Raw genomic sequence first — 27015 nt, 5'->3', positions numbered from 1 at the left:
TGCCTTCCCTTCTGCAAGCCATGACTCCAGCAAATGAGGTGAAAGGCTAGTTTTTCACACAGACGATGATGGGCATATCAAATGAGCTCCCAGAAGAAGTCGTGGAGGTTGGTACAATTACTACATTTCCAACACATTTGGACAGGTGCTGGGATAGGAAAGGTTGAAAAGGGTAAGGGTCAAATGTGGGCAAATGGTAGAGCTCAGGAAGGCAACTTTCTGGTACAGATTTGTTTAGCTGAGGGGTCTGTTTCTGTACTGTTTGTCTCCATGGCTGTATACGTGAGTAAATTGTACACTTACCAAGTTACTTAGCAACAACCGAGTCAGAAAGAGGGAACGATCATCTTACACCTCAAATACACGATGGAGAACAATCTATTAATAGTCAAGGTGTTTAGTTTTATGTGAAGTAAACAGATGAAGAACCAAAAAATAATTTACAACATATTAAACCAGACAGAGGATCATAAGCATGGCAAGAAGACATTAACCCTTCATCCTTCAGGTCAATGAAGTATTTCTTAAATGTGGTCACAGTTGTAAAATCGGAACCATGGCAACCAATTTATTTACTTCAGGTTCCCATAAATGGTAATCCAGTAATGACCAGATAATATGTTGTTTCTTATTAATGTTGTTTGGAGCATAAATATTGGTTAGGAATCTAGGGAGAACTTAATTTATTCTTTGAAATAGGGTCAAGAAGACCACTGATAGAACAAATAGAACCTGATCCAAAAAATATTACCAGTAATTTTAGTAAATAGTAAAATTGATGAAAACTATTAGTTGTGCAGTTTTTTTTCTGGAAAAGGATTGATCCAATAATATTTTGACCCTGATGAAAGAATTCGACCAGCTTTTTCATTAATCACATTCTCTAAGTACCATGGTCTTTTAACATAGTCAAGGTAATAGATAAATGGAGTTATTGTTAAAAATAGTGGTTTTATAGTTTGGTGACCTCAGCTTGTGATCCTCCCCACCCTGTCAAATTAGGTGGATTCCAATACCTAGCAAGTTTACTCGATATGCCATCTGTGAATAGTATGGCCAGTTCTTGCCAGACTGGGGATGTGGGACCAGCTGATGTTGTCATTTCTCACTCTCCACCTGCCCACCCATGGCATGTTTTGATATATGCGAAGGCCTTCTCTTTCAGGCAGCATGAAACTTTGACACAAGATCAGAAAGTCTGTCAACTTTGGGAATCAGTTTTGGGGAGGTTTATCCACATGATTTCCTTCAACCAATGGATTCCAAGCCCCAAGCCCAGTTATCATTAATAAATCAAGGCAAGCGCTCTTCTAACAGTTGAATGGATCCACTTAGGTAATGCTTGAATATCAATCTCCAGTTTGTAGAATGAGTAATAAATTAAATTTTTCAAAGAAAGTAGAAAAATAAAATATATTTCAATCCCCCAGTGATTTCCTCTGGGTTTTTGCCTGGAGTCTGGGCTCCTGGAGGGTCCGGGGGAAACCTGGAGGCATGCTGGTGCAAGAAAACCAGATCCTTTCACTTTATCCCTTTGAAGAAGAGACAACCTGTGAGTTTGCAAAATACAGGCATGTGACGTTAAAAGTCGCATCAGAATGTAATGGGGGGAAATTGAGCTTGGCTTCCTGATGTTGAATTTGGGCATGTATTGGTAACAGATGAATCACCTCTGCACGTGTGGTTTATGGGAGGCAAGGAAGATGTTTAAATCCATTTGGCAGTAAAGACACAAGACAATTTGTTTACTTCCATCACTTAATCAGAAATGTGGCCTTGCAAGTTGAAACAATACAATGAATACCACTCTCACAGAAACCACTTCAGGCATTCACAGAACCTTTCCACCTTTTTTAAGGTAGTTATTGTAAACCCAAAGCAGTTCTGGATATTTCACTCAACAAATGTTTTCTGCATATTGTAACCCCACGATGGACTATTAGTACATTCAGACTCCACACAGCCTGACATTGAACCAACTCCAGCTTCCATGTCACACACATCAGGCCCAGACTGTAACCCTCTTTTATAATAAAAGTACAAAGACCATCACATCACGCTGCTGCTCTGCTCTATAACTCATCGGTGTCATGCTGGGTGCTGGCAGTAGCCTGTTGTGCTATTTGTCTTTAGCGCAGTTGTGACACTATAGCACAGTCCATAATTTGGCAGCTATTTACCGTGACATTTCCTTTCAGTGCAGCCATAACACTCACTATAACCATTATTTGGTACAATTTACCATATAAATTGCTTTGTCGCGCATCAAAGTTAGCAGCTAGCTACACTAGACAGCTCAACGAGAGAAATATGCCTACCAGCTTTAGTCAGTCTCTCTTAGGTAGGCAGTGGATTGAGCTCATAGGAATCAATTAACTAGCAGTAATGCTTAATACATTTCTATCTAAGTGATATAGCATAGCAGAGATACTGTTTCAAATATAAAATTAAATTTCTCCTGGTAAATTATATTACACATATTAGCATAATGTGTTTATAAACATAAATGTTTTTACACGCATGTAATTCCATCTAGAAGTTTGTATACCAGGATATTTTTTGACAGTTGTGCACTGGATATTTTCCCATGGCTTTGCGTGTGGGGTTATTTTCTGACATGCATTTTAAATGTGAACATTTTCCTGAAGGCTCAGCCATAGCATTATTTTACATTTGGAAGCATGGGTATTTTCCAACAGATTTATAGAACTGAACAAATATTCCCTTACAGATGCTTTGTAGTACAAGCATTTTCCTACTGGGGTTCCGTGAGATTATATATTTCTACAGGTGTATGTATGAATATTGTCTTGGGTATCTTGTTTGGGTGGATATCTTAGACTCTTTTGGTGTGTGATGAACTTCCTACAGGTGTTCTAGCAAAATAGTATTTTCTTTACAGATCTGTGTGTATATTTATGTATATATTTTCCTGTGAATATGTGTGCATTGATATTGTCCAATGGAAGTAAATAGTGAGTTCCCAACAGATGTTTTGTATGTGAATAATCTCCTCCAGGTAAATTTTGATTCTGGATATTTTTCTATGAATGGTTTCATGTGTGAATATTTTACAACATTTATTTTTGTGTGTGGGTTTTTTTACAGTTACTTTACATCTGTGGTTATTTTTCTACAGATGTGTATGAAATGTATACTAAATGAAGCCGATTGAGTACAATAGGGATTCACACTGGCACTGTTTTGTCAAATTTTGCAGTGATGTACTTCACTTTTTTATTCACATTATGACAGCATAAATCCACTTTACCAAAACTGCATGAACACTTGTAATATAATACCACAGCTGATTTACCTTCTCACTATATCAACAAAACAGAGGCTTAAATTGAGCTGTTGCTGTAAATCATTAAATCTCAGGAAAACATACTCTGTTGTTCTTCCTGTTGAAGGCTTTATTAATTTTTTTCTCCTTTTTTTCCATTAGCAGACATAATTAAAATAATGCATGGATCAACAGACTTAAAGCAGCCTTGAAACATTCCAAACATAGAGTTTATAATTTGCGTAGGTGTTTAAACCTTCAGCTCTTGCTATATAGACCTTGGCCCCATGGTAAACTGTTACTGAACTGCTACGGGCCTTTTAAATGAAGTAAACCCACTGTTCCTACTTTTGGAAGGCTTTCTATTCATAAATTAACATTTTATTTTAGCTCTATGCTCTCTAGCTGTGGTAACTAGGTTACAGTTTTTCCACAGTTTCTTCATGAATAAAGGGAATGGACAACATGGTAAATGGACTCCATGCCACAGGTCAACCTTTGGGAACAAATTCTCTCTGATGACCAGTTTACTTTTTTCCAACAGTTTGCCTACAAACCCCTCACACCAGCTCGATAGAGTGAGTTGTAATGGGGTAAAGGAGCCCTGAAGCACTGGTGGAGTTTTGAAGTAACTTTAAGGCCAATTTCTTGTACTTGGACTCTTAATCCAAGAGTGTTTTCACAGCTGAAGACCGAGCCAATAGCAACATGGGATAGCTTGATATTCTGGTGGCTGATGTTCTTCTCCCCACCTACTGATTCAAAAACAATTTCTATCCCCTCTGGCAACTGGCCACTAAACGTCGACTTGGCTAACACTGCCAGTAAAACCCTTCTAACCTTGCCTGGTTCCCTGAGCTCCTGGGGGGCCAATACAAGCCATAGCATTAAGTGACAGACAACATAAGAACTCGGACCTGACACAAGGCATCAGTCATTCATAGAGACCAGAGGTGGAGCAAGCAGTGTTGGTTACGATACTCAGACCATTAAAGTCAATGTCAGGCAGAGGTTGTAGGGACATTTTGCTTCTGGTACGTAGCTGATGTCCGGTGTGTTGATGCCAAGAAGTCTGTATCAAACAAAAAAAAGCTGTAGTTATTTGATTTTCACTGAACTCAAAATTTACTATTAAAGATTAAAGCTGGGACATAACATGCTCTACCCCTTTCATCCTTTGCTAGCTTCATCCTTGTAGTCGTACGTGGCTGTGCCTGTGACTGCTCAGGCCGAAGTCTTCCTAAACCTCTTTTGGATCTTACTTTTTGACCAAGCCCTTTTTCACTTGACTCTTATCTTCTATGCGGCTTTGTGTCGTATTTTGTTTGATAATGCTCTGTGAAGACCCTTGTCTTTCTTACTACAATAAGCCGATCTTGCACTACAAAATTCTTTTGTTGTATTAATTGCACATGGATAGTTTACATGTAAAAATTGAATAATGATAGTAATGATTCATCAAAAATGTTTATATTGCTATATTGCCCAGTCCCTTAGTAGATGCTTTAGACTATATGAGTTTATATTTCTTATTGTATTATGATATGAGATTACATGAAAATAATGAATCAATTTTACAAATTAGGGCAGCCTAAAGTTAGGAAAGGGGTGAAATTAGATAAACAAATTTTAAAATCAGTGAAGAATGGTGAGGGTGGGGGAGGGGTGAAACCAAAGATAAAACAAATTTTTGTCAGGTGGGGTCCAACAGGAAAAAAAAGTGGACTTTTCTACTATGATAGAAATGATCTATTGGTTACATGAATATATCAAGCAATCCCATCTGTTATGTTGAATTAGATTAATCACTTTGCCATGTGTTGCTACAGTGTGTGTTAGTTGTAAATTGTGCTAAGTGTAATCGTCATGCTACTCATTTATAACCCCATTTTTGAGACTGCTGGAATTATGGCCTATGTGTCTTGCATCTTAGTACCAGCTTATCACTTTGAGACACTGCAGCACCTTCTTTTGCACTGGTAAGAGTGCAGGCTTCATCAATATGTCACATTAAACCCATTAAAACATCTTGCTAAGTTCAGCATACCATACTCCTTCATTGACAATACTCCTAATTTAAAAATCATGACAATCACTACATGGCAACCATTTTCCATGAGGTTCTTGCTTCTCTCCTGCTTCAGATTTGGACCCAGCAACAGTTCACTCATGACGATTTTGATCTGCGTCCCAACTGCCCTCCTTCTGCGGCTGACTTTACTTCCTGTCTTAACTTACACTTAATACAAATTCCCAAATTTGTCACTTCCAGCCAAAGAATTCAGGACCACTTCAATATCTCCAATCAAACTCAAAACCTTACACTCCCACAATATGAATCACTTACAAACATTTGTACAAAGATCAAGCTCAAATAAACTGGAAGGCCCTTTTGATTTACGGAATAATCACCAAGTGCCATTTGCACCTCACTTCCTGGAAACCTGATTACTCACCCAAATCTCTAGACTGGGTAGACAGTCCTAGTGTTGAAAGGATTTGGAACTCTCTGATCCAAGCTAGAACAGCTAAAATAGTTGACAGATCAGAATATGAGGATTTGAGAATTTGAGGAAAGCCACAGTATGGTATCCAGATACCCAGTAAGTAAGACAAAAGATCTCTGGTAATTTGATTTTAGCCCCTTTACATTCTTCTTCCCCTACCGCTCCTATCCTGCTACTTTAAAGATAGAAGTGTTTATCCATCACTCACCACCACAAAAGTGGGGGTTTCCAACCTTTGTTATGCCATGGACCTGTACCATTAGCAGAGGGGAGGTTGGAAACCCCTGACTTAAGTCATTATCCATTATTAAGTTGTTTGTGGGAAACTGCAGTACACAAGCTGGCTGCCACATTCCCTAAACTGCAAGACCAACTCAAAAGTATTTCATTGACTATCAAGCATCTAAAGATAAAAATTAAAGATTAGTTTCATGTGTCACATGCACATTTTTAACGCACAGTGAAATATACCATTTAAGTCAGCGACCAGCACAATCTGAGGATGTACTGGAGGCAGCCTGCAAATGTCACTATGCTTCTGGTACCAACGTAGCATGGCCACAGCTTAATCACCCTAACTTTCTAGTTGTATGCCTTTGGGATGTGGGAGGAAACCCACGCGATCCTGGCGAGAATTTACAAACTCTTTACAGACAGCAGCAGGAATTGAGCCCTGATTACTGGCACTGTAAAATGTTGCACGAATCACTAGGCTGCAGCCAACATCTTGGAAATTGCTCCTAAATAGCACATGAAAAGTACATTTTTCTCTTTCCAAAATGTGGAATCTTTCAGCCAGCCAGGTAATTTGGGTTAAAATGCCTGTTTAAGGTGACTGGGCAGAGATAGATTATTTCATCTGATCGTTTGGGACACCACAAGGAGCCATACCTTTAAATTTGTGGTTAAGCCAGTGAAAGTTAACTTCAGAGAATCTTACACACAAAACCAGATCGTAAATAGGAATATGTTCTGGTTATTTGACCTATTCTACCATTCAGGATGATGGCCTATCAGTTCCTCTAAGCACTCGATTCCTCTCCATTCCCACAACAGACACATGGCTGCCTTAAGCTGCATAATGATTCAGCATCCACTGCCTCTTGAGAAGGAGAATTCTGAAGATTCACAACTTTTAAGCTAAAAAAACCCCTCCTTATCTCTGGTTTAATAGCACCCCCCCCCCTTACCCACCCCACTTTGACTGAACACCTGAAACAAAGGAACTTTTCTTCAAAAGCTGGGCATCAGCTGTAGAGACCAAAACGGATAGTTTGATTTAAGGTTTGTTTAGAGCATGGAGCAAAACAACACAGGAAGCCACTCAGCCCACACTGTCTGCACCCAGCACTATCTCAAATTAAACCTTTCCCCTTTGCCTGCATGATTCCTATACCCCCAATTCCTACGTATTCATGTGCCAATTAAACATCACTCATATGCTGTATGTACTGACAGTCCATTCCAGGCACCTGCCTCCCTGTGTTTTTAAAAAAAAACAACTTATCTCACATATCTCTTTTAAACTTTCCCTCTCTCACCATAAAGTTATGCTCTCTGCTATTTGACATATCTGCCCTGGGGGGAAAAAGATCCCTGCTGCTTACCCTTTCTATAGCATTCATAATGTTAGAAGCTTCTATCTGGTCTCCCCTTAACCTCCAATGCTCCAGAGAAAACAATCCAAGTTTGTCCAACCTCCCATTAGGGCTAATATCCTCTAATCCAAGCAGCATTCTGGAAAATCTCTTCTGAACCCTCTCCAAACCCTCCACCCCCTTCCTGTAATGGGCTGAAACAGATCTTCCTTTAACCAACTATTAGAGATTATAGAATCAAGACAGACAAACAGAGGTATGGATTAGCTGCAATTTAACTGAAGAGATCAAGAAGATGTAAGACCTGCGGCTGTTGCTTTTCTCCAGTCTCCTGCCCTCCCAAAAATTATAATTGAATTATAATAAATAGTATGTATAGCAGGACAGTCAATATAACGTAGAAATACAATTGCAATCTTTAAAGGAGGCAGGATCATAGATGACAATAGAGATGCAGGAATCCTATTACAATGCTTTATTGTAGAAGGTACTTCCTATTTCCCTTGCACTATGGCATCCAACTATTTCTCATTATATGTCTCTAAAGTTTGTTTCATTGTGTCACAACACTCTTTATACAAAGAAGCTGGAAAGAATGCAGAAAAGATTTATGGGGATGTTGCTAGGATTTTGATGGACTGAGTTATAAGGAGAGGTTGAACAGGCACGAAGGTGAATGAGGGGTGATGATATAGAGGTGTACAAAATCATGAGGGGCATAGAGAGGGTCGATGCATACTGTCTTTTTGTCTGGGGTGTGGTATTCAAAACTAAAGGGCACAGAGGGATAGAATTAATAGGAGCCAAGTGTAACTTTGTCACCCAGAGAGTAGCCAGTATAAGGAATGAGCTGCCAGGGGAAGCGATTGATGCAGTTACATTAACAACTTTTGAAAGGCACTTGGGAAGATAAATGGATGGCAAAGGTTAAGAAATATGGCCTGATACCAGCAATTTGGACTAGCTCAGGTGGGCATCTTGGCTAACATGGACCAGTTAGACCAAAGGGTCTATTTCCACACAGCATGACCCTGTGACTCAGTGCATTTCATAATAAAATTTGCCCTTTTCCTGTCTTGTGCCTTGTTCTCTAATTCTGACATGTTTTTGGGGGCTTGCTCCAGCACTTCCCCATGCCTCAGTTTTGTTTAGTAATTGCTCCTGTGGCATGCCTTGAGATGATGTTGCTGCTGATGTCTAAATGCAAACAGTGGAACATAGTTTAGAGTATTTTCCAGACCAACCTTTCCAAAGTATCTTACAAACCTTACACAGTTGCTTCTTCTCAAGGAAGAAATGGTCAGGGCTTCTTTGGTTGCTTCTCCTATCTTCTACCTCAGGGTTCTCTGAGGAGCAGCCTTCGGTAGCTGCCATCATTTTCTGGTGACTGGTGCTGGGTGTGGCCCACACTCCAGTAGTCTACAAGAAACAAACACATTGCACAAGCTGGAGCCCATAAAGTGGAAAAAGCTGGCTTTTAGTGGGATGGAGTAAATGTGGAACATGCCAGACACAATCAGCAGTGTCTGAAGAAAAAGATGCTGAGTTAATATACTGCATCAAAGACAGTTTCATTCTGATGAAGGATCTTTGATCTGAAACGTCATCTGTTTCTCTCTCCACAGATGCTGCCTGACCTGCTGAGTGTTTCCAGAATTTTCTGATTTTAGTACGTAATCTGATTTTTTTTCAGTTTTGGACCTTTGAATATATAGTTCAACATATTCTGTGGCTAATTGATTGTCATCTGGTAGTCATTGGCAATGCTGATGTTTAAAGTCCATCAGATGCATTGGATTTTCATATTTCAACACAATTCACTCTTTATATACATATATATATATATATATATATATATATATATATATGTGTGTGTGTGTATATGTATGTATGTGTGTGTATATATATATATGTTTTTTTTCTGGTTGTTTCTCCTTAAGTGGATTATTAAATCTAATTCTCTAGTGTTCCATACAATTGCATATTATGCATAACATTCTTCCATCAGATTAGTATGTACCGTCAACAAGAAGTACAGATATACTGCAAGTCTCCAGGGCTTCTTTACAGGAATTTCTCAATTCCCCACTGTCTTCTGCCTGGCAAACGCAGTTTGAGCACATGAAGGTGCCAGCGTATGCCAGCTTTTCTCTCAGATGCACCCCATCTTAATTTGGCCATATTTGTGGCGAATTAACAAAGTCTGCAGATGCTAGAAATCGAAAGCAACACTCACAAAATGCTGGCGGGACTCAGCAGGTCTGGGAGCATCAATGGAAAAGAGTAAACAGTTGACGTTTCGAGCCGAGACCCTTCTTCAGGACGGAAAAGGAAGGGGGAAGATGCCTGAATAAAAAGGTGGGAGGAAGGGAAAGCTGAAAGGTGATTGGTGAAGCTATGTGGGTGGGAAAGGTCAAGGGCAGCAGAAGAAAGAACCTTGTAGGAGAGAGTGAACAGTGAGAAAAAGGGAAGGAGGGGACCCAGGGGGAAGTAATATATAGGTAAGAATAAGTGAAAGGTCAGAGTGAGGAAAAGAGGAAAGGGGAGTGTTATAAAATTAAAAATAATTCATCAACCTAAATCTTTAACTCTCAACACAGATGCTGCCTGGCCTGTTGAACAATTTCATCATGTTCTTTTAATGTAAAGTGAAAATGTATCGGAGAATTAGACAGAATAAAAATAGGTCCTTACAGTCGAGTTTTCATGCTGACTGTGACGCCTATCCATCCTAATCCCATTCATCCATTTTAGACACATTTCTCTCTCTTCCTTTCCCATCCAAGTACTTATTCCAGTGCCTTTTAAACTGTGTAATTGTACCTGCCTCCTGTACTTCCTGTACTTTAGTTCCATAGACTATTGCATCAAAGCCTGGTCTGGGGGCTCCAATGCACAGAGGTTGCAGTGGGTAGAGACTAGGTCAGCTCCACCACAGCCAAAGCCCACCATACCATCGAGAACATCTTACAGAGGTGGTGCTTTGAAAAGATGGCATACATCACTATGGACTGTCACTGTCCTGGACTTGCCACTTCTCGTAATTGCCACTGGGGAGGAGGTACAGGTACTTGACTACCCACATTTAATGATTCAGAAACAGGTTATTCTCATTCTCTGTCAGATTTCTGAATAATTTTTGTATCTATGCTCCTCTTAACTTTCTAAGTATCTACAAGGTCACCCTTTAGCCTCCCATGTTCCAGTGAGAATAAATCCAGCCAATCCAATTTCTCCTTATAATTCGAGACAATATCCTGCTGACCTTGTTCTATTGCTATCACATCATTCCAGTGGTGCGGAGTCGAGAATTATGTAGAATTAACACAGGCACACATCAAAGATGCGCACTTAGCCCACTGCTCCACTCTCTACACCCATGACTGTGTGGCAAATCACAGCTAAACACCGTCTTGAATTTGAGGATGATGCCACCATTGTTGGTAAAATCCAAGATGGCAAATTAAAAAGACACAACTGAAGAAAACAGAAGGAAAATATAGAAACTATTCTTTAAAAAGAAGTTATGAAAGGGAGGTAGAATGGAATAAGGTAGAGAACTAGACTCGGGAAGAAGCCTGAAGCCCCACATCCAAAACAACTACTTCCCTTCAACTATTCAGTTCTTGAACCAACTAATCACTACAGTTTAGCAACACACCAACTATTTTGATGACTTTGCACTAAAATTGACATTTCTATTTTCTTGTAAAAATAGTGTATAATTATGCTTAATCCATGTTTTTTGAATGCAGCTTGTATTATTCTATGTACTTGTCATGCTGTTGCAAATAAATTTTTCACTGCACCTGGGTATTCACGCACTTGTGCATACACTCAACTTTGCATGATAAGGAACCAAAATAAAACAAAAGACGTTCGACAAAATAAACCAGCTGACACTTGGTAAAACTTGCTGAAGCTTATGATGGTTTAACCCTGCACCGTACCTATACACACTCATAAACTTTGATTTTTTTTTTACAGCAGAAGCTCTAAATCCTGCAGATTTTTAAAGCTCAAGAAAGAAAATGAGGAACCTTATTGTGAATGGGGTGGGGGGGAGGGATGAAGATGATGGGGAGGAACCAGCTCTATCCACTCCCCAAAACCTCTGTCACCAGTTCAGTAGTCTCTGTCTCTTCTCTCAAATAAGCTGTGATCCCGAGGGAGCTATCAGGATATCAGAAAGCTGCATAAATCAAAAACAGTTGAGGAATATGGCCTTGTCTCGACAGAAACTGACAGAAAACAGAGACGGGATTGCAGAGTTGGAGGAGTGGCTGTCTGGCAGGGAAACCTGATTAACTACCTTGAAGGCAAATTGATGCACTGTTTAAAAAAATGTAGCAGTGGTTTGATAACAAAATAGATGATTTGGGGAATTATTCTGGCAGGAGCCATTTCATTTCAATAAGCTTACCGGAGTGTGTGGATCCTGTGGCCTGCCTTTAGCTTACCCCAAGTGGGCTTCTGGGATTGTTAAAATCTCCAAAACTGGCTGCAATGCTTATCTCCATCACAGCGCAACCAACATGACAAGAACACAAAGGCAGAATAAAAGAACGTTTCTATTTAAAATATCAGGAGCATAAGCTATGGCTAAATGTCTGTCAATGGAAGATTAATGTTGAAGTGGCTGTATTAATGTAAATGGTGATGCTTTGAAGCTCTTTGAAAACTGGTGACTTGATTTTATACTATTTATATGTGTATATATATCTATATAATAGATATATATACACACACATACATATTTTAAAGACTATACAATGTCAGACTATGATAGTTCCTGGAGACACAAAACTGCAGTAGCTAGAATCAGAAGCAACAAACAAGCTGTTGGAGGAAATCAGCGGGTTAAGCAGCAACTGTGGGAGAAAGGAACAGTTGAAATTTTGGCTCGAAATGCTGCACCACAGCTCCACACATCATGGAGACCAGCTTCCCTTCTAATGACTCTCTCTGCATTTCTCACTGCCTCAGTAAAGTAGCCAACATAATGAAAGACTCCACACACCCCAGACATTCTCGCTTCTCTCAGTCCCATCAGACAGAAGACACAAAGCCTTAAAATCATGTGTCACTAGGCTCAAAGACAGCTTCTATCCCGCTATTCTAAGACTATCAAACAGTTCTCAGTATTTGAAGTTGAACTTGACCTCACCATCTGCCTCATTTTGTCCTTGCCCCTTATTGTCTGCCTGCACTGCACTTTCTCAGTATAATCTGCATTATATTTAACAATATAACCTGCATTCTGTTATCGCTTTTCCCTTGTACTACATCAATGCACTGATGTGATGAAATGATCTGTACAGATGGTATATAAAATGAAAATTTTCCACTGTACCTTGTTACATGTGACATTAATAAAACATTTTAGCAACTTACCAAATTATCAGTTTATCAGGACTTGGGATAAATAAGAACATGAGACTATGGCAGGCATGGGCAAACTACGGCCCGCGGGCCATATGCGGCCTGTTAAGCGTTTTAATCCGGCCCGCAGAACTTGATGAATTTATATTAATAAACCTTGTTAACGTTTTTTCCCCGCAATTCTGGCGTCTTCCCAATAGATGACGCACTCTATATACATTGACCTTTGTTGAGGTGCAGCGTATTACTCCACATTTGCGCTTTACTTTGTGACCTTGTGGCGACCCATTTCCTGGCACATCCGAACCGGCTCACAATTAGCCAACGTTCCGGCTAAGGGAGATAGCCTGCGGGGATTTGCGATCACAGAGCTCCGCATATCGGCGTGCTCTCACTGTTCTGTCATTGTGCGGGTCGTTGTTGAGTTTTGGCACAGGGGACAATTGAATAAGAAGGAGCAGGACAAGTAGACCTGCATCTCCTACCGTTTTTGAAATAAAGACAGTCAGGAGGAGAGTGATGATGATAATATCTTCAAGGATAACAGAATTTTCAGTGCTTTAAAATAATAACTGTTACTATTAAAAAAAAGTTGTATTTTATTCATTTAATTTTCAGTGTTTTAAAAGACATTTCAATAAATAGCTAAATACCATGGGACTTCAAAGACAGATATTTTGTTGTAATGCATTTGTTCATTTTCAATTGAAATTAAAGCACATGTTTTCTACATATCCCATGATATTTTATTTTCTCTTATGAGGTGTATTACCAAAACACTCCGTCCATCTGCTCCTGGTCCGGCCCCCCTGTCAAATTTTAGAACCCTTTGTGGCCCTCAAGTCAAAAAGTTTGCCCACCCCTGGACTATGGCAATGGGAGTGGAATGCTAGCCAAATAGTTCCTGCTGTGTCTATGGACGTGACTCTTTCGCACACCACATCCTCCCAACAATCTGCATGATGTTCTATTCCTTCCTCTGTCATGTAGTAACCCCTGAGCTCAGGTTGTGCATCACATTTTGTTTTATTGTAACTTCAATCACTCCAAAAGCCGTAAAATGGCTATCCAGACTGACACACCCAGTGTAGCACCCACATTGTCTAAAGTAACATCTTGAAAGGCCTGGACATTGGACATGGAGGGAATGTTTCCATTAGTAGGAGGGTTAATGATACAAAATTGCTGGTAAAATGGCGGCATGCTTCGATGCAGCGGCCACTCGGTCCAATCAAAAGTGGTTTTGTTCATCTTGTATGTCTTGTTACATTCGCAAGTCACTGCTGGATACCACAAACATCAAGTACACCAGGACTATCCCATCAGTGAGTTGCTTGATAGCAATGGAGCTGGACCTATTGTGTTGTTGTGATTTTTATTGTGATTGCAGGACCCTGTTAGACATTGGTAACATAGACTAGTACCAGTCTGGTTCATTTGTTCATTCGCGGGACCGACAGAGGGGGAGTTGCATTGCCCTGCTTGTAGTGAGTGCTAGGCTTTCTTCAGCAGTTGCCCAGGGGGCAGTGCTGCCACCCAGTGTTCGCTTGGTGCTGCCCTCCAGTGAGTGCTTGGTGCTGCCCTCTGGTGTGTGCTCGGTGGAAGAACAAGGTTGACCAGGACAACTTAGCATCAATCTAGTCATGCCACACATGGGCTTGGGCTACTTTTTTCCCACTTCGTTACTGTTTTTTTCTGTAATGGTAATCGTATGTGCTATTTGTGCTATGTGCCATGTGCTTCTGGTAATGAGTTTGTGCTATGTGCCATGTGCTTCTGGTAATGAGTTTTCCACCCTGGCTCCAGAGGAGCATTGCTTCATTTGACTATGTCCATATATGGTTGAATGATAATAAACCTGAAGTTGAACTTGAAAAGGCACACCTCAGAATGAAGCAACAAGGAGGAAATGCTTCAGCCAGATGAAGTGTAATTTCTTCAGCCAGAGGGTAGTGAATCCGTGGAATTCATTGTGAATGAAGGCTGGGGAGGACAAATCATTGGGTGCAATTCAGGCAGAGATGGTTAGGTTCTTGATTGGTAAGGCTTACAGGGATGGCAGGAGAGTGGGATTGAGAACAAAAAAAATCAGCCATGGTGGAGCAGACTCAATGGGTAAGTCTGCAGATGAATTTAGACAGATTAGGAAAATGGGCAAAGAAGATAGAATACAGTGTAGGGAAATGTATGACCATGCACTTTAGTAGAAGATAAAAAGATGTATACTATTGTCTAAACCAGGAGAAAATTCAGAAACCAGAGGTGCAAAGAAACTTGTTTTTCCTCATGCAGGATTCCCCAAAGATTAAATTGCAAGTTGAGTTGGTGGTAAGGATGACAAATGCAATTTTAGCATTCATTTTGAGAGGACTAGAATATAAACGTAAGGATGTGATGCAGAGGCTTTATAAGGCATTGTTCAGGCTGCATTTGGAGTATTGTGAGCAATTCTGAATTTCTTATTTAAGAAAGGATGAGCTTGCATTGAAGAGAGCCCAGAGGAGGTTCATGAGAATTATCCCGGCTATGAAAGGGTTAACATGTGAGGAGCATTTGATGACTATAGGCTTGTTCTCACTGGAGTTTAGAAGAATAAGTTGGTGGGGGGGGAAGAATCTCATTGAAACATTGATACTTTTTATTCTTGGAGATACAGGGTGGACATAAGCCACGCCTCCAAGCAACCCACCGATTTAACCCTAGCCTAATCACAGGATAATTTACAATGACCAGTTGACCTATTAATTGGTACATCTTTGGACTTGGGAGACAACCAAAGGACCCGGAGGAAAGCCATGCGCACACGAGGAGAATGTACAAACTTTATTATGGGGGATGCCAGAACTGAACTCCAAACTCCGATGCCCAGTGTTGTGCAAACAGCTACACTGCTGACTGGCCGAGATAGAGTGGACAACGAGAGGATGTTCCCTGTAGTGGGAAGTCTAGGATCAGAGGCCACCTCCTTAGAATAAAGGGATATCCCTTTAGAACGAAGGTGAAATGAGGAGGAGTTTCTTTAGCTAGAGGGTGTTGAATCTGTGGAATTCATTCCCCCATACAGCTGCAGAGGCTAAGTCATTGACTATATTTAAAGTGGAGCTTGATAAGTTCTTGAAGAGTCAGGACATCAAAGGTTATGGGAAGAAGGCAGGAGAATGGAGTTGAGAGGGATAATAAATTAGTCATGATGGAATGGTGGAGCACACCCAATGGGCTGAATAGCCTAATTCTATCCCTATGTCTTATGGTCTCCTGGAGACTGATCTTTCATATATGAAGAAGAAAGCCCTTAACTCTGAGTGGAGTCATTGGGACGCTGTGGTGGCAGCGGTTTTTTATTTCTTATTTTCATGAGGCTGATTTGCTAGCTGAACGCTCAACTCAGCACGGATGGAAAGCATGCAGGGGAACCGGCTGGATTCAAACTTGGGAACCTTCGCTCTGAAGTCCGGCGCTGATACCACTATGCCACCAGCCAGCCATCCTTCATATATAGACTCCAACATAAACATAGTGAACTGACTATAAACATGAGAAAGTCTGCAGGTGTTGGAAGTCTAGAGCAGCACACACCAAAAGCTGGAGGAACGCAGCAGGTCAGGCAGCATCTATGGAAATAAAAAGATAGTTGACGTTTCGGCCCAAGACCGACCTTCAGGACTGAGCAGGAAGGGGGTAGATGCTACAATAGAAAGGTGAGGGGAGGGGAAGAGAGACTAGCTGGGAAGTGAGCAGGTCTGGGTGAGTACATGGTCAAAGAATCGGAGGGCAGCAGAGATCACAAGAGGGGGAGCAGTGAGAGGGTTTCACTGAACTCCCGTTGAAGAGAAGATTTAAGTTTCTTCAGGGTAAATTGACTGCCCTATACAATATTCAGCTGTTATTTTGAGTGTCTACTTATTCTTGGGCACCATTTCTAACCTCACCCAATGTGGGCAGTTACTTTAAGTGTTCTTCTGAGCCATCAAGAACAGCCAAAAATCAACAGTGACAATCATTCCCTTATATCTGTCATTTATAATTTTGGGTTTTTCTATTATTCAGTCTCTTTTCAACTTTAACACTTGTTCAGCCTAACATAATAAGCCACCTTGGTTTATCATATATCCACATGCAACCCTTTAAACTGATGTAGCAGGAACACTGAGATTAGATCAACAGATATATTCTCTGCTGCCACAGTACCCCCATAGAACAGCTCAGGCTCTTCAGCCCATTTTATGGTACTGACGTTTTAACCTTCTCAAAGGTCAATTTAACCCTTTCTCCCAGCTGGTCCTCCTTTTTGCTTTCATCCATGTAACTAATAAGAGTCTCTTAAATACCTCTAATGTATCTGAATTTAATACCACCCCCAGCAGTGTGTTCTACGCCATTCTTATTCTGTGTAAAAACCCATTCCCTCTATACTTTGCTCCAAACACAGTAAAAGTATATAGTATAGATTTCATATCAATGTCACAAAAAATTATACTGTAGAGCAGTAGTTCCCAAACCTTTTTGGATTACTGCCCCCTTTGCTCTCAGACCACATCCCCCAGTGCTCCCCCTCCCATAAAAATTATAAAGAATTTTGATTTATGATGCTCAGAAAAAAGTAGGAAGTTAATTCAAAGCAGTGACAAATACCATAATTGCAAAAATTATTCAACTCTATTTAAAGCTACAAATAAAATTATTTCTTTAACTACAGTGAAAACAATTTTTATCAACAATTTTAGAGAGTACATTAGTGGTCCAACTCCTTCATTGCTTTTTCACCTTTCAATGAGATGGATGGGCTTGGCACAGTGATATTAACATCGGGCTGAATGAATGAAATTAATTTATTTCGGTCAGTACAAACATAACAAAATGCTTCATTTACAACGATGATTTCATAGGACAAAATTACAACAAAAAACATAGATATTCTTTAAAACTGACCAAAAGGGCATAGGCTGAAGCTACAGCCTATTATGCTTACCCCTCTTACTTATACAACAACATATTTGGCATCAATCATCACAAAAAAACAAAAAATTTCATAATCTTTTAACACAAAATCCAATTCCAAATATCATTTATTTACATTACTCCCATTCATTTTAAATCATGTATTTTATATTTGTTCATTAAACAATTTTAAAATAATTTTTTAACTTGAGTGTAGTGCATGTTTTTAAATTCTTACTACAACTGTTCCATAGATTCAACCCTCTGACTGAAATACATGATTTTTTACATTGTCACTCAGGAGTCTCAGGTCCTCACATTCAGACATTTGCAGTCTGTTCCGTTGCTTTGAACAAAATTGGGCAAGTACATTGGTACCGCCCTCCACTAAATGTAACATCAGAAAGGCAATAAAGAACATCTTGACCTTTTTCACAGTGTAGGATAGCCTTCAGACATTTTCTTTCTGCAACCGGAAATCTTGATATAATTTTCTGAGTCTCGGATTCAACTCGGTCATTTTGTAGTGAGATCGGCTCTTCCTCCATCTTTCCTGTTAGTTCCTCATTACAAGTGTTCAGGAATGGATTTACTATCCAATCTGGAATTTGGATTGAGAGAAGATCCTGAAATCTCACTAATATACCTTTATGCAGCTCACAGTATACTTGAAGATCATCATCCGCTATTCTTTCTTTCTCTTCCAACTCAGAGGCTTGGAAATTGGAAAAGATTGCGATGACCGATGTTGCATTTGAATAGGGTTAACTTGGACAGAAATGTGGAGCCGACTGATTTTATTTTGATAAAATTCACATCATTTCCTTGCAATTGAAGACTGATGCATTAAACTTTGCGAATAATTCTGACAAATAAGCAATGTCATGCCTAATATTCTTGAGTTGATTAAAGAATGAAGCATTCAAGTCTTCAAAGAATTACATCACAGTTTCATAAAAGTACATCAAATGGTCTCAGACTGTTTCCTTTTGAGAACCAACTAATTTCTGTGTGCAACAGCAAGCATTCAAACTGTTCATCATTCCCATTGCAAAGCTCTTGAGAGCATGGGACTTAATTTTTATTAACTGCTGTGATAACAGAATTTAATGATTTGTACATCTGATCACTTAGGTATTTTGTGATTTATTCACTGTCAATTACACAGTGAACAGTAAATATGTTAAGAACAGCTTTTTTCAAGAAAGTAATAACTCCATAGTGGTGTCCTGTCATCGATGGTGTCCCATTTTTGAATGATCAATAATATTGGTGAGCAGACTGTCCTTCTTTTTGTAAAATTGCTCAACAAGCCGAAATACTGATTCCCCCTTGTATCTGTTTCTAATCAACTTACAAACAACACCTCTTGAACCATGCTTTAATAATATGGAATGAGCATAACCAAGAAGCAAAGATTTGTTGTTTGAGAAAGTTGACTCATCCAATTGAGATCAAATTCTGTTGTCCTAAGTATGTTGCACAATGTGTCTACCACTTTCTCAGACATTTCATCTATTTGTCTTTGAACAGAGCTGTCACTGAGTAGAATCTCTTTAATTATTTGGTCTGTTGATTTATGCAAAAACTTACTCAGAACCTCCCTAACTGCTAGCAGAAATGTTTTTCTCCAATTGTATGGTGCTTTCAAGATTTAGCAATAAGCAATGAAATGTATGAAGTACACAAACCATCGTTATGAAGTGCTGGCAAACATGTTTTGAAGTGTTTGCCATTTCTGAAAGTTTGCACAAAATGACTGAAAACGAGCCAAGTCCATGTTTGCTTTATCAGAGTGTATTCTCTTCAAGTGTACAAGAAACCTGGAGAGTTTCATTGCTTCACTTGAAAAAACGTTTTCACACAACAGACACAGTAGCTGCTGTTGGTTGCTTGGTGCTGGAATAAATCTATATTCTGATACTCCACACTATACTGTCTACACTTCATTTACTTTGCTTCTGCCATTTTCATTATGGATTGACGGCCACATTTAATCGCCTATTGTTTAAGCCCAACCTCAAGCGCTGCGATCAATAAAGGGGAAAGAAGGTTACAATGTCATCATAGCATAGGCAAAACTTGACTCTCTGCCTGAAGGTACATAAAGTGGAGTAGTGATAACTCAGTTGGGCTGTGGGCTACAGAAATATGGTGAAGACTGTTTGAAAGAGCAGATTCTGAACTATACCCCCCTTGAAGATCATATGCAAATTCACAGGCATTGCATCACTGTGTGATTAGAGTATGGGAATCATACTAGCTAACACTGTGCTACAATAGTGAATGGCAATAATGTGGGGCCTGGGAAGAACACAATTTCTTCAGTCTGGATTTCTCATGACATGCCAATTACAAAAGTGTCACAAACAAGAAAAAATCTGCTTTTGCTGGAAATGAGCTTTGCTGGAAGACGCTGGAAGGATTTCAGCCCGAAACGTCGACTGTGCACTTTCCTGGATGCTGCCTGGCCTTCTGAGTTCCTCCAGCATTTTGTATGTGTTACCTCAACAACTATAATGTGCTTCAAGCAAAGTCTAAGAGAACAATAGGTTAGCAAGAAATGAGGTGATTATGGGACCATTGTAATCAATTCTGAAGCACTGAAGATCAAATACTTATAATAAGTAATTTCTTAAATTAAACCTGTAATCCCACAGCTGTCCCCATTGCTACTGAGTGATCCCTTCCACCATTCTGTTTATTGGCACCTTAGAAACTCTCACCGGCCCTGGGGGGCGGGGGCAGCGCTAATAACATGCACTTTGGGAACCACTGCTTTAGATAGATTTGGGCCAAATTGGACTAGCTCAGTAGACGACCCGGACAGTATGGGTAAGTTGGGCAGGAGTGCATATTTCTATGCTATATGTTCTATGACTCCAAGATAACTGCAAAATTGCAATATCTGATGAGAAGTTCTGCATTTACAAAACATGGAAATTTCCTGAATGGAAAAAGCAAGTAAGTAGATTAAATTAAATTAATTTTTTAGTTCAGCAACAAGATAACAAAACTCAAACTTACACTTCCTTGAAGACCAAAACATCACGTTATCACTTCATATGCATTTCATTAGATTATCTTGTGTGGTTTTTCTGAGCACCACCAACAGCAGCTGCACCTTTAGGTCACACACCATTCTTAGTTGGCAATTTATCAGTGTTCTTTCATCATTTTTGGGTCTAAATCCTTGAATTCCTTATTCTGTGAGAGAATACCTTCTCACTGTCAATGTCAACCTCTTACTCAATGTCAGCAAGACCAAGGAGCTGATTATTGACTTCAGGAGAAAGAAACCAAAGATCCATGAGCTAGTTCTCAGTGGAGGAATAGAATTGAAGCAGGTCATCAGCTTGAAATTCCTTGGTGTTATTATTTCAGAGGACCTGTCCTAGGCCCAACATGAAAGTACAATTCTGAAGTAAGCACGGCAGTGCCTCTACTTTCTTAGGAGTTCATGGACATTCAGCATGACATCTAAACGTTTGACAAAATTTTATAGATGTGGTTGAGAGTATATTGATTGACAGTATATATACTGAGCGTATCTACATGAAACACTGAAGCAAGAAAGCAGCAACCATAATCAGGGACCCCCACCAGCTAGGACATGCTCCCTTCATGCTACTGCCATCAGGAAGGTGGTACAAGAGCCTCAGGACTCGCTTTACCATGTTCAGGAACAGTTATTATGCCTCAACCATCATGGTCTTGAACCAAAGGGCATAACTTCACTCAACCTCACTCGCCCCATCATTGAAACGTTCCCACGACCAATGGACTAATTTTCAAGAACTCTTCATCTCATGTTCTTGATACTTATTGTTTATTTATTTATATTTATTATTTGTTCCCTTTTATATTTGCACAGTTTGATGTCTTTTGCACACTGGTTGAATGTTGCAGTTAGTGTGGTCTTTCATGGATTCTGTTTTAGTTATTATTCTAATATGAATTTCTTGAGTATGTCCACAAGAAAATCTCAGGGTTGTATATAGTGATGTATGTGTATTTCGATACCAAATCTACTTTGAAGTTTGAATATAATCCTTCAAGAAAATGGTTCACCATTATCTTCTCAAAAGCATGAGGCATGCATAATAAGGGCTAGTCTTGCCAGTGACACCTGCATCCCATGAAAGAGTTTAGATATAATTGTCTTATATTAATCTAAATAATACTTGAATATTACTTGGGGGCAGCATGGTAGCATAATGGTTAGTGTAACACTAGTACAACACCAGTGACCCGAGTTCAATTCCTGATGGTGTCTGTAAGGATTTTGTACATTGTCTCTCTGTGACTGCTTGAGTTTGGGTGCTCGGGTCTCTTTCTGCATTCAAAGTATACATGGGTTAGTAATTTAATTGTATGAATGTAACTGGGCGGCGTGGGCTCATCGGGTCAGAAGGACCTGTTACCATCCTATAAGTTTCTAAATCTAAATTCATGTACTTGTGACTTTGGGTTTTTAAGTGAGTTACTTTGCTTTGAGAGTGTTAGTCTGGCTTGTGGTGGCTATTAAAGTTCAAATAGGATACAAGTGAAAAAATTCAACTTCCATGTGACAAAAAAGAGTTGTGGAATCCACATATTAAACTCCTGCTGACGGCTCAGCCTAATAAAATCTTATGACTCTGGGTAGGATGGAGCAACATTCCAGGATACCATCAATACGTAGAAAATTCCCAGAGGGTTAGACAGAAGGTGATGATTGGGTCCTAGTGTGAAGAGTGTAGAACAAGGGATCTGAGTCTCAGGATAGAGGGGCAGCTGTTTAAAGCTAAAATAAAGGCCTTGAATCTCTGCAATGGTCCATCTCAGAGGGCTCTGAGGCTTCGCTAGATATTCAAAGCTGAGCTTGATGGATGTTTGGAAACTCTGGGGATATTGGGCTCAGCCAGGAAAGTGCTTTGAGATAAGAGATTCACCCGGACTGGCAGAGGAAACCCAAGAGGCTGATATTTTGATAATTGTGCTTCCACACAAGCACAGTGGTCAGACACTGTGATGTTGTACGCCAACTTGCACAAGAAAACCTACAAAGTTTATGTTTCCCACATGAGGTTTGTGTTACCCAGAAGCAAAGTTATTTTATGTAGTTAAGGCAAAAAAATGGCTTCTTAACCTTGCTCTGCTTTTTTTAATACCAAAGTCCGCTGCCTAATAACCATGCATTTCCAATTTACATTATATTGTAACTGTCAAAAAAAAACATAAGACTAATTTCATTCATCATCTTTTGCTTTTAGGTAAAAATGGTAGCAGATGGAGTTCAGTGTCAGGAAATGTGAAAGTGTACTCGTTGGCTGGAAGAATGGGAGAGTGTAATAACTATTGGAATGCCTTTGGCATCCTTGAACAGAAATCATGGAAGGCTAACATGTAACTACCAAAAGTAAATAAGAAAGAAAATGTTATGGTAATTTCTACAGCAAGAGGTGGTTGAATATACCATATGCATAGAGTGAGAGTCTTGTTGCATTAGACAGAGCTTTGATTAAATCAAGCCTGAAAGACTGTTTGCATCCTTCTTTAGGTTTGTTCTCATTACCCAAAGAAGTACACACTTGCTATTATCAGATATTACAATGAGAAGTTTCTGTTTCATGCCATCCAGGCAGTTTATGCCATACATAAGTACATTGCTGTAATAAAAAGAAACAAGAGTGCAGGCTATAGTATTGCAGCTGAACAGAAAGTACAAATGATGTGGAAAGGCCACGATGAGGTAGTGTTGATCTTTTAGCGAGTGAGAGGTTGGTTCAAGAGTCTGATAACTGCACTATGGAGGTTGTCAATAAATTCTCATTAGATTTTTTCTTAGGAATGGTATATTGTCATATTTGCCTTTATAGCTAGGGGGATGGATTTTAAAATTAGAGAAATACTGTTACAATTGTAAAGAGTGTCAGTGAGACCATTCCTGGAGCAGTGTTAAAATTTGAATCCCTCATTCAGAAATGGGTATGACAGCAGTGGAGGCAGTCCTGAATAGATTCACGTGGCCAGCTCCTGGGATGAAAGTGTTTTTCTATTGTGAATAGCTAAAAAAAATGTCAGATTGGTATTGTCTGGAGTTTAGATGAATACAACATTATCTTATTGAGCATGTACGATTGGAAGGGAGCATGAGAATAGTTGGTGAGATGTTACGACTACTGACAATTATAGTGTCATAGAGTCATGGAAACAGGCCCATCGACTGAACTGGTTCATGCCCCAAAATCCCCATCTACAGTACTGTACACCCTAGCTATATATATATGTACCTAAGGCTTTTGCACCGTACTGTAAGCTAGTCTCATTTGTCCATCTGAAGAGCTTATTTCATGATGAGGGTTATCAGCATTAGTGAGTTTTAATGATGGGACATTGTTACAAGATAATGGGGAGGTCATTTAACACCTTCATGCAGAAGGTAGTGATTCTTTTGAATTTTCTACTCCAGAAGGTTATGGAGGCTCGATAACTGAAGGTTTTTCAAGAGGAGGTTGATAAATTGTTGAAAGATTGAGGAGTGTGGAGACTGGCAGAGGAGTTAAGAACTGGGGGCAGATCATCCTGGTTCATATTGGATGGCAGGGCAGGCTTAAGGGGGCCGGGTAGCCTATTCCTACTCCTATTGTATTTTTGTGTGTGAGAGGATTGTTCTGTGAGTAGGGAGTTGAGTAGATTGACTTGTACATTCTCTGAAGCTGAGAAGAATGAGAGCTGATTGTATTAAACATTACAAAATTCTTAGTAAATGATAGATGAGATGCTGACAGCCTATTTCCTCAGCTGCATGAGAGAGCAAATTCTCAGGATAAGGGACTGGAGATTTAGGATGGATCTGAGGGAAAAGTCCATCAGTCAGAGGGTCATGAACATTTGAAATTCACTTTGATAGAAGGCTGTAAAGGTTTAGCTATTGATTATGTGAAACACTTAATAGAATCAGAATCAGGTTTATTATCAATGGCATGCAACGTGAATTTTGTTAACTTAGCAGCAGCAGTTCAATGCAATACATAATCTAGCAGAGGGAAAAATAATAAATAAAATTAAAAAATAATAATAAACAAGTAAATCAATCGTGTATATTGAATAGATTTTTTTTTTAAATCTTGTATAATCAGAAATACTGTATATTTAAAAAAAAAGTGAGGTAGTGTCCAAAGATTCAATGTCCATTTAGGAATTGGATGGTAGAGGGGAAGAAGCCGTTCCTGAATCACTGAGTGTGTGCTCTGTACCTCCTTCCTGGTGGTTACAGTGAGAAAAGGGCATGCACTGGGTGTTGGAGGCCCTTAATGATGGATGCTGCCTTTCTGAGACACCGATCCCTGAAGATGTCCAGGTACTTTGTAGGCTGGTACCCCGAGATGGAGCTGACCAGATTTACAACCTTCTGCAGCTTCTTTCAGTCCTGTGCAGTAGCCCCTCCATACCAGACAGTGATGCAGCCTGTCAGAACGCTCTCCATGGTACAACAACAGAAGTTTTTGAGTGTATTTGTTGACCTGCCAAATCTCTTCAAGCTCCTAATAAAGTACTGTATAGCTGCTGTCTTGCCTTCTTTATAACTACATCGCTATGTTGAGACCAAGTTAGATACTCAAAGATCTTGACACCCAGGAACTTGAAGCTGCTCACTCTCTCCACTTCTGATCCCTCTACGAGGATTGGTATGTGTTCCTTACTCTTACCCTTCCTGAAGACCACAGTCAGCTCTTTCGTCTTACTGACATTGAGTGCCAGGTTGTTGCTGCGACACCACTCTACTAGTTGGCATATCTCACTCCTGTACGCTCTCTCGTCACCATCTGAGATTCTTGTATTCTATCAACAATGGGGAGTACACTGCAACAAGATTCCTTTAGGTGGGACCTTTCAAACCAACTATGAGTGAGAAGGACAAAGACAAGGGAACAATACTGTTTGGAAATTACCCTGCAAGCCACTTGTCATCCTGACATTGGAGCACACCATTATTCCTGCACTGATCTGACACTTTGCTGTTTCCAAGACAGTTTGAGGTTTTGAGTGGAGTGGGCGGCCTGGAGACCATGATCGACTCCATTTCTCACCGATCAAACCATCGAGGAAGATTGAAATCGATGCAGATGAAGCAGAAGGCGAGTAGGTATTCAGTGCCATCTGCTTGTGTCTGACTGGTCTCCCTCTCCTGCTCATTTGTTGCTCCTGGAGGAAGGCGCCTGCGTGTAACTGGTCTCCCTCTCCTCTCGCTCGATGCTGCTGGAGGATGGTGCCGGAGTCTTGGGTCTTTGTGGAGGGGACTCTGTCACTCATGTTATGATGTCTTTCTGGTTACTTCTATTTTATTGCTATTTTGTGCAACTTTGTCAGTCTCTGTGGCCTGTAGTCAACAAACGACACAGTGCTAAACTAAACTGAACATTCCCAGACAGTTTCAATGAGTTTGTGGTTTTATGTTTTACATTCTGTGTTTTTTGCTCATTTTTTGTTGTTCATGCAATTTGTTCTTTCTTTTGTGCATCGGGGGGGGGGGGGTGGTTTGATGCTTTTCCTTGAACAGGTTCCATGGTTTTCTTTGTCTTGTGGCTGTCTGTGGGAAGACAAATATCAGGGTTGTATACTGCACATATTCTTTGGTAGTAAATGTACTTTGAATCTTTGAAAGTAATGCAATGCCTTCTCCGTCAGCACTGTGGGTATACCCTCAACAGTGGTTCAAGAAAGCAGCTCAGCACCTGTTCTCAAGGGCAAGTAGGGATGGGCTCAGCCTGACAATCCCACACATTGCTTGAATGAATTATACGGGAACTGGTTGGGACAGCAAACTTCAGGAACAGCACCAGCCGTGATCTCACTGAACGAAGCCACAGACTGTAAGTGGCTGGATGGCTGACTCCGACCTTGTGATGTTTATGTGATTGTGAGATCACTGCTTGTAACCTTGCAGCATTGTCCTACATAAACCTTTGCGTGGAAAAGCACCTTCGTGGGTCTGGTAGAAAAGGAAATTCAAGAAATGACTGGAAAATAAAATGTAAGCAGAGTGAGGAGCAAAGAGAGGGAATGACACATCACAGGCTGCCCGTCACTTCTTAATTCTAGGTGCTGGAGAAAGTACAAAGGAGGCACTGAGAGACCTCAGTTCCATGGACTGACTAGAGAAACTGGGGCTATTGTTAGGAGATTTAAAGAAAAATTAAATTTCTGAAGGGTTTTGTTAGGTTCAATAGGGAGAAATTCAAGAAACACCTAGAAAATTGTGGCTGTTTTGAATTTCAAAAAGGCTTGAGTACAGAGCAGTGGGAGACACGAGACAGCA

The 27015-nt window shown here is 40.0% G+C and overlaps 1 long non-coding RNA gene across 2 annotated transcripts in view; it reads right to left on the bottom strand.

Moving 5' to 3' along the window:
* Nucleotides 1-2987: 2987 nt before the first annotated feature.
* Nucleotides 2988-27015, bottom strand: part of LOC132395794 (uncharacterized) — a 64290-nt gene continuing 40262 nt past the window's right edge. For both annotated transcript variants that reach the window (XR_009512745.1, XR_009512744.1), the window contains 2 exons: nucleotides 8658-8810; nucleotides 2988-4358 (listed from right to left, as the gene is read on the bottom strand). This is a non-coding gene — a long non-coding RNA (uncharacterized LOC132395794). The remainder of the gene's footprint in view (nucleotides 4359-8657; nucleotides 8811-27015) is intronic.

This window comes from Hypanus sabinus, chromosome 1 (assembly GCF_030144855.1).
Source record: "Hypanus sabinus isolate sHypSab1 chromosome 1, sHypSab1.hap1, whole genome shotgun sequence".
Taxonomy (NCBI): Eukaryota; Metazoa; Chordata; class Chondrichthyes; order Myliobatiformes; family Dasyatidae; genus Hypanus; species Hypanus sabinus.
Note: the sequence above shows the minus strand (reverse complement) of the source record. Positions and strands in the feature narration are given on the sequence as shown.